An 11281-nucleotide genomic window follows, 5' to 3' on the forward strand; every position below is an offset into this window, starting at 1 on the left:
ATTTCCCAGCTCTGAGTTGCAGGAGTCAGAGGGGGTTTAAAGTGATGTCACAACAGCACCTGAGAGTCCCAGGTGTTCCTGTACCCAGAGAGGAAATAACAATAAGAAAAAAAATAATGATAATAATCTTTATTTTAGTCATAGTATTTTTTTTTTTAAAGTCCACGGGGCCAGGCATGGCAATGGGAGCTGTGCCCAGACATCTCTGCTGGGGACAGATGTAGGATGCAGACACTGCCTGGGTACAGTGTGGGGCAAAGGAGAGTCTTGGTGTCTCTGGGACAGCAGGATCTGGTGATATTTACTCTGCCTCTCCTGCTTTCATCCCAGAGTGCCCACGTTGACAGCCCTGGTTTGTAAGTCCCAAAGCTGAGAGATTAACTCAGCTGTCAGTTCTTTTTTTTCTGGCAAGTGAAGTATCCAGAGAGTTTTTCCCATGGTCTGATTTTCATTGGGCAGAAACATCACCTCAGTATTTGGGAAGAAATCTAAACAAAAGGGGATTTCTGCCTTACTTGCTCTTTTTTAAAGCTGAAGCTGTTGGGAGGAAACCTTCCTGGCCAAGGAGCTGATGTCTTTGAGTGACTTGAGTTAACTCCAGTGGAAGAGTTTTCCACGGGGATGGGACAAACAGCAGGATGTCCTGCCTAGAAGTGGGCTCATTGCTGTCTAATATAATTTAAATTCAGACCAAAACTTTTCTTGATCAGCTTTCAGGAGGCTTCCAGGCTTTTCCAAACCTGCTCTTCTTCCTCCTGCCAGGTGCTTGCTGCTCTCCCAGGACCTCAGCATTGTTTGGGGGTGAGTGGAGACCCCTTCCTGGTGGGATTCAGAGCTGGGAGGGGGGTTCTGGCTCCTCTCCCTCCTTGTGACTCCCACAGCATCCTCCTGACTTCATCACTCCCTGCTCCCAGCACTCAGCATGGCTCATTGCATGCAGTCTCCTCATAGCTAATGAGAAATTAAGCTTTATTAGCCCAAATGCAGTTGTGTTTTCAACCTTTTCCTCTTGAATCTTTGCTTATGTCTTAAAAATCCACTCCTGGTAGAAGGCTGTCAGAACTAATCCTTTTTAAATACTCTTTTCCCTAGTGAGGCAGCAAGATTTCCCTGAAACTTGCAGATAAGATTTTACTAGAATAAGGTACCCAGATGAAATAAAGTCTCTATTTAAAGCAGTCTTCTGGGGGGTAGCCCACTTTGTCCATGTTTTTCTACAAGCATCCAGTTTTCCCACAGGACAGCTCATTGAAACTTGGCTGGACAAAAAAAACCCCAAAACCTTAAAATCTCTGGGCCAAGAAGTCAGTGGGACTCTGGCAGGCATCTGTCCCCATGGGGTGACTCTGTGCTCATCACACAGTTCCAGAAGGCTCTGCTGGGATCTCCTGGGCTTTTCCTTGCTGATGAAGAGCTGGAGGAAGGCACCTTAAAAGCAGATGTAGGAGCAGCCTCCATTGTGCTGGTCACCATCATCATCATCACCTTCCTCAGCCTCCCCAGGTGAGCCTTGACAGCAGAAAAAGGGGCAGAGGCAGCCAGGAGAAAGAGCTGCCATGCTTGGTGGAACAGCCAGGTTAGTTTCCAAGGATGGTTAGGTTTGCTTTTGTGTGAGGTTTTAATTTATTTTTTATTTTTTTAAATTTAATTTTATGGCCAAATAAGTGTGTAAGTGCTTCTGGTCCCCTAAAAGCAGTTGCAAACACAAAGCTCACCAAGCACTGAGCAGGTAGATGGATGTGTGCCTGTGTTTTGCCTCTTTTCCAGGGATGGCATCACCACTTAGAGCCTGGGTAGCTTAAAGGCTGCAATGAAACATCCTGCAGGAATGATATTTTTGGCTGAGCTTTACCTGGCAACAAACTCTGCAGTGCCAGAATTTCCAGAGCAGTGAAAAGGTGCAAAGGCAAAGCCCAGCATGAACCTGGAGCAAGATGCAAGCTCAGCTGATAGGCTTAAACGAAAAAAAAAAAAAAAAAAAAAAAAAAAGACTCTTTGCAGCTATTCCAGTGGGCATTTCTGCTGCATCTCAGGGCTGGCTCTGATCTTCTCTCTCTGCAGAAAGGCTGTAAGGCAGAAACTGTGGTGTCGGGGTGCCAATGGCTCAGGAAAATCCCACTGGCACTTAGGAAAAGCCACTGAATAAAAATGTGCTTTACAGGCACCCTGTGCAGCCTCCTGGAGGCAAGGAGCATCCCCATGGCATTCCAGGCAGAGGTAGGACAGGGATGTATCCCCAGGCATCAGAATTCCCAAGCCACCTGCACTTTGCAGCCTGAATTTCTGGAGGAGGAATTCCAGGGCAAGGGAGCCCTCCCAGCTCCTCAGCCTGCACAGCTCTGTCCCAGTCCATCCTCATCCTCAGGGACACAAAGAGGAGAAATAGGCCCTCCAGGACTATCCATGCCAAATACCAATGGATTTAATAAATCACATTCACCCCCAGAAATAAAAACATGCTGGGGTGTTGCATCTCCTCTCTGTCTAGAGGTGCTCTGATAATTTGGGGGCCATTCAGGATCCCTGGGGACCATCACTTGGGTTTGCCCTGTCCCAGCCTGTGCCAAGGTGCTCATCACCCCAAGCAGGACAAATTTTGGTGGGGTTGGCTCCAGCCACCTCCACACCACGAGGCTGAACCAACCAAGCAGCCTCATCAGCCCTGCTCAGGCTGAAGCCATCTCCCTATATTCAATAGGAAGGAAAAAAAAAAAAAAAAAAGGAAAAAAAGAGGATTCAGCTAGTCAAGTAAGAGGAAACATCTTCTGAAACATCTTCTTGACCTCAGTACCAGACCCAGTTCTCACTGGGCAGGCACTGTAAATAACTTTGTGGGTAAATATCCATGTAAATATCCATAGGGACACAGCCAGGTCCTGGGGGAGCAGAGAGCTGCTGGATCTCAAATTAACCAGCTGGTTTCAGGTAGAAGAAGACAGCAAGGAAAGCAAAAGCCACATTTTTGCTCACCTTACCTCCTGAGAGTCACTTGGCTGTGGAGCACTTTTGCTGTCCAAGGATGGAAATTGTTAAATGAAAGCTTTGTGGTTTATTTTTGCTCCAAGTACAAATGGTATCATTTACAGGGATCTTCACTGCCTGCTTTTGACATCTTCTTTTTCAGCCTTATTTCAGCCTTATTTTCATTGGCCTGAAAGGGTACATTGGGCCATTTCTAAGCCCAAACAATTTTCTGGTAGAAATTGAGGCAAAGTGAAAAATTAAGGCTGATGCAATGTTGTTTGCAACCGTGACATGAAAATGGTGTTGGGATGAAAACAAATCTGATGAGGGCTCAAGAGAGCCTTCTGAGTCCAAGCAGCCAGAGTTACAGCCCCAAACTGCTGTATTTTCTCATTACACCAACAATGGTCCCTTTGAGCTGGCCATAAATTCGGAAGTCTTTAAAAAGAGAAAGCAAGAGCAATTAAAAAAATAAGATCAATAAAAAGAATGGAAGGAAAACCAGTGAGCCCAGACCATGTCAAGCTTGAGATAATGACATCTTCATCACTGGGGCACTGGCAGGATGCAGGAAAAGAATTCCTGGCTCCTGGGGGGTGTCTGTAGCCCCATGATTTCCATCCCTTTTCACACCCTCCAGCCAAGGCAAAGCTGCTCTGGGCTGGTCCAAGGCTGCAGGTTCTGCAGAGGGTCAGCCAATTTTAAAATCTGCCTCTTTAATGGAAATAGAGGAGGGAGCATCCATCATCTTCAGCTGCTGTACACACAGCCCTCCTTCTTTCATAGAATCATAGAATCATAGAATGGGCTGGGTTGGAAGGGACCTCAGAGCTCATCAAGTCCAACCCTTGATCCACTCCCACTGCAGTTCCCAGCCCATGGCACTGAGTGCCACATCCAGGCTCTTTTTAAACATCTCCAGGGATGGAGAATCCACCCCTTCCCTGGGCAGCCCATTCCAATGTCTGATCACCCTCTCAGGAAAGAAATTCTTTCTCATGTCCAACCTAAACCTCCCCTGGCACAACTTGAGACCTCTTGTGCCCTCTTGTCTTGCTGAGAGTTGCCTGGGAAAAGAGCCCAACCCCCCCCTGGCTCCAACCTCCTTTCAGGGAGTTGGAGAGAGTGATGAGGTCTCCCCTGAGCCTCCTCTTCTCCAGCCTCAACACCCCCAGCTCCCTCAGCCTCTCCTCAGAGGATCTGTGCTCCAGTCCCTTCCCCAGCCCAGTTGCCTCCTTTGGACCTGCTCCAGCACCTCAATCTCCTTCCTGAGCTGAGGGGCCCAGAACTGGACACAGGACTCAAGCTGTGGCCTCCCCAGGGCTGAGCACAGGGGCAGAATCCCTTCCCTGGACCTGCTGGCCACGCTCTTCCTGAGCCAGCCCAGGATGCCATTGGCCTTCTTGGCCACCTGGGCACACTGCTGCCTCCTCTTCAGCTTCCTGGCAATCCAGACTCCCAGCTCCCTCTCTGTCTGGCTGCTCTCAGCCACTCTGTGCCCAGCCTGGAGCTCCCCATGGGGTTCTTGTGGCCAAAGTGCAGGACCCGGCACTTGGAATGTTGAACCTCATCCCGTTGGGATCAGCCCAACTCTCCAGTCTGTCCAGGTCCCTCTGCAGAGCCCTCCTGCCTTCCAGCTGATCCACACTCCCCCCCAGCTTAGTGTCATCTGCAAATTTGCTGATGATGGACTCAATCCCCTCATCTAAATCCTCACTAAAGATATTGAACAGCACTGGGCCCAACACTGATCCCTGGGGGACACCACGGCCGCCATTTTGATGCAGCCCCGTTCAGCACCACTCTCTGGGCCCGGCCCTCCAGCCAGTTCCTAACCCAGCACAGATGCCCCTGTCCAAGCTGTGGCCTGACAGCTTTTTCAGGAGAATCCTGTGGGAGACGGTGCCAAAGGCCTTGCTGAAGTCCAGGTAGAGCACATCCACAGCCTTCCCCTCATCCACCAGGCAGTCACCATCACTCCTTGAGTCTTTCAGCCTCATCTAATTCCAACTGCTCTGACTTCATGGCATAAACCAGTAATGCAAGAGGGGCAGGAAATACCTCCCAGCTCCTGAATAATTCTCTAACAGTTGTAAAACAAAAGCTTTACTTGTGTGTCCTCACTCAGCTGCAGTCCCCACCACCACCATTGCGCTGTATTTATACTGCCAGAAGAATGATTTATAGCTCAGGGATTTAGTGATATCTTCTTCTTGTTAAATCATCTCTTTCTCACCCAAAGTGGAGGACTTGGTGTCTTTCTGAGGAGAAAAAAAATTTTTAAAAATTGCTTTTTGTCTTTCTCTTTCCCAATGGCATCTCTCAAGGCTTTTTTTCCCATGGCCTCTCATTGCAGCCCAGGGGGGTTCCTCAGAGCTGAGGGAAAAAAAATCTGATCCCTTCAGCCCACAGTATGCCAAATCTGAGTCCATCTCTTACCATCTGGGGAGGATTTATTTCCTTTCTGATCCCTTTCCCTTCAAAAAAATGTTTGCACACAAAAGAAGACTTTTCAGGAAAAAAAAACCAAAAAACCCACCAAAACCCCCTGCCTCTTTCTCTCCCAATTCCAAGCAATCTTTGATGCCAATAGCAATAATAAATCTGTATTTTTTTTTTTTTTTTCCCTAGCAAGGGGTCTCTGCCTTGCCCTGCTATGAGTCCCTATTGGGACAGGTTTAGCCCCAACTTTTTGGTGTGGTTCCCCTTGTCCTGGCTCCTGGACCCACTTGGTTGAGGTTTTTTGGGATGGGACTGTCAGGACTCTGAGGGTGAGCATGGGTTAGTGCTGCTGCCCTGTGATGCTCAGCATTCCCACCTTTTCCTACCCACAGCTCAGCCTGTGTTTGCTGGGGTTTCTGCTATATATTTTCATTACTGGAAAGAGCAGAGAGCTAAGGATGCTTAAACTGTAATAAATAGCTAAATTGTTGTGAAAACTCCTAAACACCACAATGGGAGCCTGGGGAAGGCACGATCACCTTCCAGTGTAATGGAAGCCCTTGGAGAGGTCACTTTATTTCCATAGCCCTTAATTTTTGATGAAGAATGGTTCTTAATGTGTGCCTGACAACGATGCTCAGGGAGGATGCTGAGGAAAGGGAGAGAAGGGGATTGCAGTGCTGCAGAGAGCATCCCACCCTCTGCCACAGCACCTCTGCTGATGCCCAAAGCATATTTTTGGGCAAATGGGGCCAGATGAGGCCAAAAAAGGTGAGGGGCAGGATGCTGGCAGTCTGACACCTCACTGATGGGGGGGTTTGGGTTTGCACTCTGGAGGCTCAGCCTGCTCTCTGTCCCACTGCAGCATCCCAATGGGTGCTGCCAAGGGACATTTCTGGTACCAGCACCAGGACCTAAAGAGAGGATTTTTAGGGCTCTGAGAGATCCCTGAGGGGTGGAACTCCAAGGGGTTTATTCCCTGCCCATACTCAGAGGTCAGGCAGAGAATTCACCTGCTCCTTGCTCTGCTGCTCTTCCCCTGTGCTTGCCATGTGCTCCTCAGATCCACATCCACTGGGTGCTGGGAGGAGCTGAGGACCCTCAGGCACCCCTGAGCATCAGTATCAGGGTGTGTGTGTATTTATCTATATTTGTGTGTTTGTTCCTTATCCCATGTGTTACTGCCTTTCCCCTGCTCTGGTAAACCTGTTTCAGTTTTATTTTTCCAACTTTTAAGTCTCTCATCCTTATTCCCCTTTTGTCTTCCCTTGGGAGGGTGGAAGAGGGGGATAACAGAGCAATTCTGTATAAAACCAGAGCAAAATAGATCCTCTGGTTTTTGGGCCACCCAGCTGCAAACCTGTGGCAGATGCTGATGGGCAGCAAGTCCTGTCCTACCCCTTTGTTGTTTTAAATATTGTTCTTGCTCACCTTGAGCCATCTGGGTAAGAAAATAATCCCACAGAAGACTGGTACCTGTGGGATGCCCCCAGAATTATGGCCATGGGGTGATGCCTTTCCTTTTCCAGGTGCTTTGAGGTCTGTCTGAGAGGCAATTTTCAGTCTGCTGACTGCACACATCTGTACCCCACGTGTGTACTACTCAGCCTTGCATCAACACATCTGCTTTTATCTACAGGGGGGGAGAAAAAAAAATAACGTGCAGGGTTTGACAAAATTCATTTTCCATTCAAGTGCACAGACTGGAATGATTTTTTCCATTGGACCACCAAGCAGGGTGGGCTCAGATGCTTTGCAAGCATCTGCCCATCACTGATTTATTCCTGGCTTGGCTGCTCTCTTGTTGCCAGCCCCTTGTCCCCATCTCCTGAGGCCGTGGCTGTGAAAAGCAATTTTCCAGAGAAATGCCCCAATTCTTCAGGCCTGTCAGGTGGCAAGGCTGCCACACAGCTGCTCTGCAAAACAGCAGCAGAAGGCACCTTTATCCCAGACATCTTCCTTCCTCATCCCCAGCGAGGGAAAGTAATTGGAGAAGTGACTGACACCTCTTGGGCAGCACTGGAGAGGAAACCCATTTGGAGATAATTCACTTTCTGCTTTGTGAGTTTGCTTCATTTTCCAGCACCCAGGCAGGGGGTGTTAACATGGAGACAGAGTCTTTGCTTTCAACACCTCATCACCTCTGGTTATTGACCCTGCTTCTCGTGTCAGCACCCAACAAGAGGACGGGGCAGCAGGGAACAAAATGTTTTCCAGGACCTCTCCAGCTCGGGTAATTCTGTAAAAGAAGCAATGCTCCTGCCTAGGGTGACTTTCTTAGGAGAGGAGCTGGGCTGCTCCGTGCCAGCAAAGCTTTGCAGAGCTGTGAGACCCAGGAGAGCATCATCTGCCCAGGTAAGATGGGCTCTGGGGTGCTCCCAGGGATGCTTTAGCTCCTTGCCACCTCCAGGAGCAGACCCACAGCAGGAGGGCAAAAGCCCAAAAGCCTTTAGGGGAACTCAGATATATTGACTGCAAGGAAAAATGCACCATTTGGGTTTCTATATATTTTTTTATCTCCAAAAGGATATTTTGCCCATAAGACCTGGCCTTCAGGGCAATCCCTGCCTGTTAGGAAGTGCTCTTGAGCCAGCCCTGTGCTGTGTGTCTGCTTGTGGTGAGGAAGAGGAGGAGGATTTGGGCTGGATTCTGGGTTTTCCTGCTTCCCCCTGGCTTTGCAGAAACAGGAGCCCCTGAAGAACCCAGGGAAGGAAAAGCAAAGCTCCAAGATGCCACTGACTCTAAAGGGGCCTTTCCCCTCCTCCCTCTTGCTGCTTTCTCCTTGCATTGGGCTCTTGCTGGGGGCAGAAGTCACATTGGTTCTGGTGATGGATGAAATCAGCTCCAGTGTGAAATGGGGAATAAAAAGCCATTCCCCAACAAGACAGCTGAAGAGGCTCAGGGCAACAACCCCCTCTGCCTTTTGCTCTGCTCCTGCTTTTCCCAGCCATCTCCCTTTTAATTAGCTGGGATGCAGTTCCAAGTCAGCTACAAATGATATTATCAAACTAATAGAGTGTGATCATATCCTGGCTTTTATTGGTCTGGGAGCTGCTGCTGGCTGCCATGGGAACTGTGCTCTGCTTCAGACACATCAAAAGAAGGTAAGGGATGAGGTGATGAACCCCCAGAATTGCTTTGCAAGGCTCCAATGAGTTGTTCTCCCCAGAGCCCCTGGGGATTATTTCCCTTCCTCTTAGCCAGGGCTCTTCTCCATCATTTTCCTTCATTTCTTGTGGCGAGAGACCTGATCCAGCCTCAAAGCCAGGGCTGTGATGAAGGGATGGCCATGGTGACATGGGGGACAGGGACATCCTTGCCTGCATCCCACCTGGGTCCTGCCTGCATCCTGCATCCTGCTGCTCCATCCCCCTGCAGCCCTGCTTGCCTGGCTGGGGTTGCTCTTCTCTTCTTTTTCTTGGATTTGGGTTCTTGGGAAGGAAAAATGCTCTCAGCAAGGGAGGTTCATTAAAACTATTAGGCTGAAAGGCTTCTTCCCTGCCTCTGCTCCTTTGCAAAGCTGTGTCCATGCTCCATGAGCAAAGGCACCGAGTGTGAAATCCCAGGCCCCAGCTGAGATCTCAAACCAACCCCTGCTGCACTGATTTTTTTTTTTTTTTTTTTTTTTGTTCTTTGCATGGGACTCGTTCCTTAATCAAACTGATGTAGGACATGATCAGAAGCAATTAAAGGCTGGCAGACTAATTAATGTCAATCAGCCTGGTTTATGGGGATCAGCCTTGTCAATCAAACTTGATATTGTGTGTCTGTGAGCTTGCTAATGCTCTGCAGAGAGCTTTTCTTCCCTGAGATGCTCATTAAAAGAGGAAAAGTCCTTCAGGACCACGTTAAAGGACGTACTTAAAAGTTCTTCAGGCAATGACAATTCCACACAGATCCTTTGCTAAATCCCACTCTGTGCTGCAGCAAATTAAAAGCCAGGTTTTCTGCCCATCTTTTCCCCTTCTGGGAAGCATGCAAGGTGCAGCTCAGCACTCCTGGGGCTGCTGAGAACCTGCCCTGCATGGGGCAGGGTGGAGGAGATGGGTCTGAGAGGCTGCTCAGGGAAGGAATGGTTCAATGGACATTATGGGAAAGCTGAGGCAGGATGGGGGAAAGACTGAAAACCTGGAAGGGGCCATGGGAAAAAAGAGAAAGGCACAGAAACCTCTTGGAAACTTGGTCCTGACCAAAGCAGGTGCCTCAAGTGCTTTGCCACAGCATTCCCAGCTCCACTGCTGATGCCCCAGGTATTACCAGCAACTTTTCCAGCATCCCACGTGAACTTGTAGGACCAACTCTTAAAGCACATCCCTTCACTTGCAAGTCCACGTGCCCTGAACCTGGCCCTGCTCTTGTGAAAACAAAACCTCAAAGCATTTTGGCAGTGGCTGTGTCAGGATGGCACAGTTCCTGCCTTTTAAACCTGGAACCCCCCAGCACTCGTGTTCTTTGCAGATAATGTGTGGATGGGAATTCTTATTTTCAAGAAAATAGGACTTAAAAAAGAACTCCATGGGGTGCAGCCCCTGGGAAGTGCCTGGCAGGGGTGTGAGGCAGCAGAGAGAGGATTTTGCATGCCATGGGGAGTGCTGATCACAAGTCCCAAAGCAGAGGTGACACAGGGTACCACTGGGCTGCTGGCACTGAGTGCCCAGCAGAAAATTCCTGGCTTGTGGTCTGCCTTGTGCTGGGAAGTGTAAAACCCATTCCCATCCGTGCTCCATGGGCAAAGGAGAATCAGGTCCTTCCCACATGGAGTTGGAGAGGGCTGGAGCACTGGGCTTCATCTCCCTGGGCTTGAGCAAGGCTGCAATATTTGTTATTAATCCTCTCATCAAATATTGCAGCTCAGCCAGCAGGTTTCTAAGTGGTCACCATTAAATTTATCTGTGGGGTTGCTGGGGGCTCGTGTTATTCAATTTTGGAGCTGTATAATTTTATCCTTTCTGAATGTCTTTCAGCCCTTTGCCTCAGCCAAGGAGCAGCCTGGGCTGAGCTTGGCTCTGGCTTCCCACCAGCTGGGAATTTGGGCCATGCAATGCTCCCAGCCCCAGCAGGCAGGGAAAAAGGCTACAGAGGAGCAGAGGGATTTCTATGGAATACTGATATCGCTGGTACAAAATCCTATATTGACATTCTGGTGGATTTAAGTAAATACTGAATTGCTCCTCGTTGGGTTATGGGACATTAGGGAGCAGTAAATCCTCAAATATGATCTGAAAACCCTTTTCCAGCAGAGTGTGGTGGTCATGGCTGCAGAACACAACTGCTTGACTGCATTTTTATTTTTTTATCTGTTTCCCATTTGGGCAAGGTTGCTGAATCACATCCCTGCTTTCCCCTCAGCTTTCCTGGTGCCAAATGGGAGCCACACATCCTAATTCCAAAGCGGTGTGGGAAGAGCATGGGCTTGGGATGGAAGATGAGGCTGCAGGATGCACAGAGCCATCATTTGCCCTGAGGACAGGGATTCTGGAGAGAAACATTAATATTCTGGGCCACCACGTTTCCTTCCATCTGTTGCTCCAAGGAGAAGGACTCCGAAATAAATTCCAAAATCCCCTGTGAGGGAGAAAACTCTGGATGCTGTTTCTATGGAAAGCTTTTCCAGGCTTACTCACGTCATCTTTCTTCTTTCCAAACACAGCATTTTTTCAGAGCTGTCCTGCCTGGAGATGGGTTTGGTAGCTGTGAAGGAATGGGATGGTTCCCTCCAGCCCAGCTTGTAAGGATGGGGCAGAAAGCATGAGGTCTCCCAAGCAGCTTTTTGGGTTGAGGAGCAGGAAGCTGGCAGTCCCTGTGGAGCAGTTTGTTCCTTAGCAGGCAGCAGCATTTAAAGCTTTTGGGCATTCCCTAAAAAGGAGGAGATGTT

The sequence above is a fragment of the Heliangelus exortis genome, chromosome 8 (genome assembly GCF_036169615.1).
Source record: "Heliangelus exortis chromosome 8, bHelExo1.hap1, whole genome shotgun sequence".
Classification (NCBI taxonomy): Eukaryota; Metazoa; Chordata; class Aves; order Apodiformes; family Trochilidae; genus Heliangelus; species Heliangelus exortis.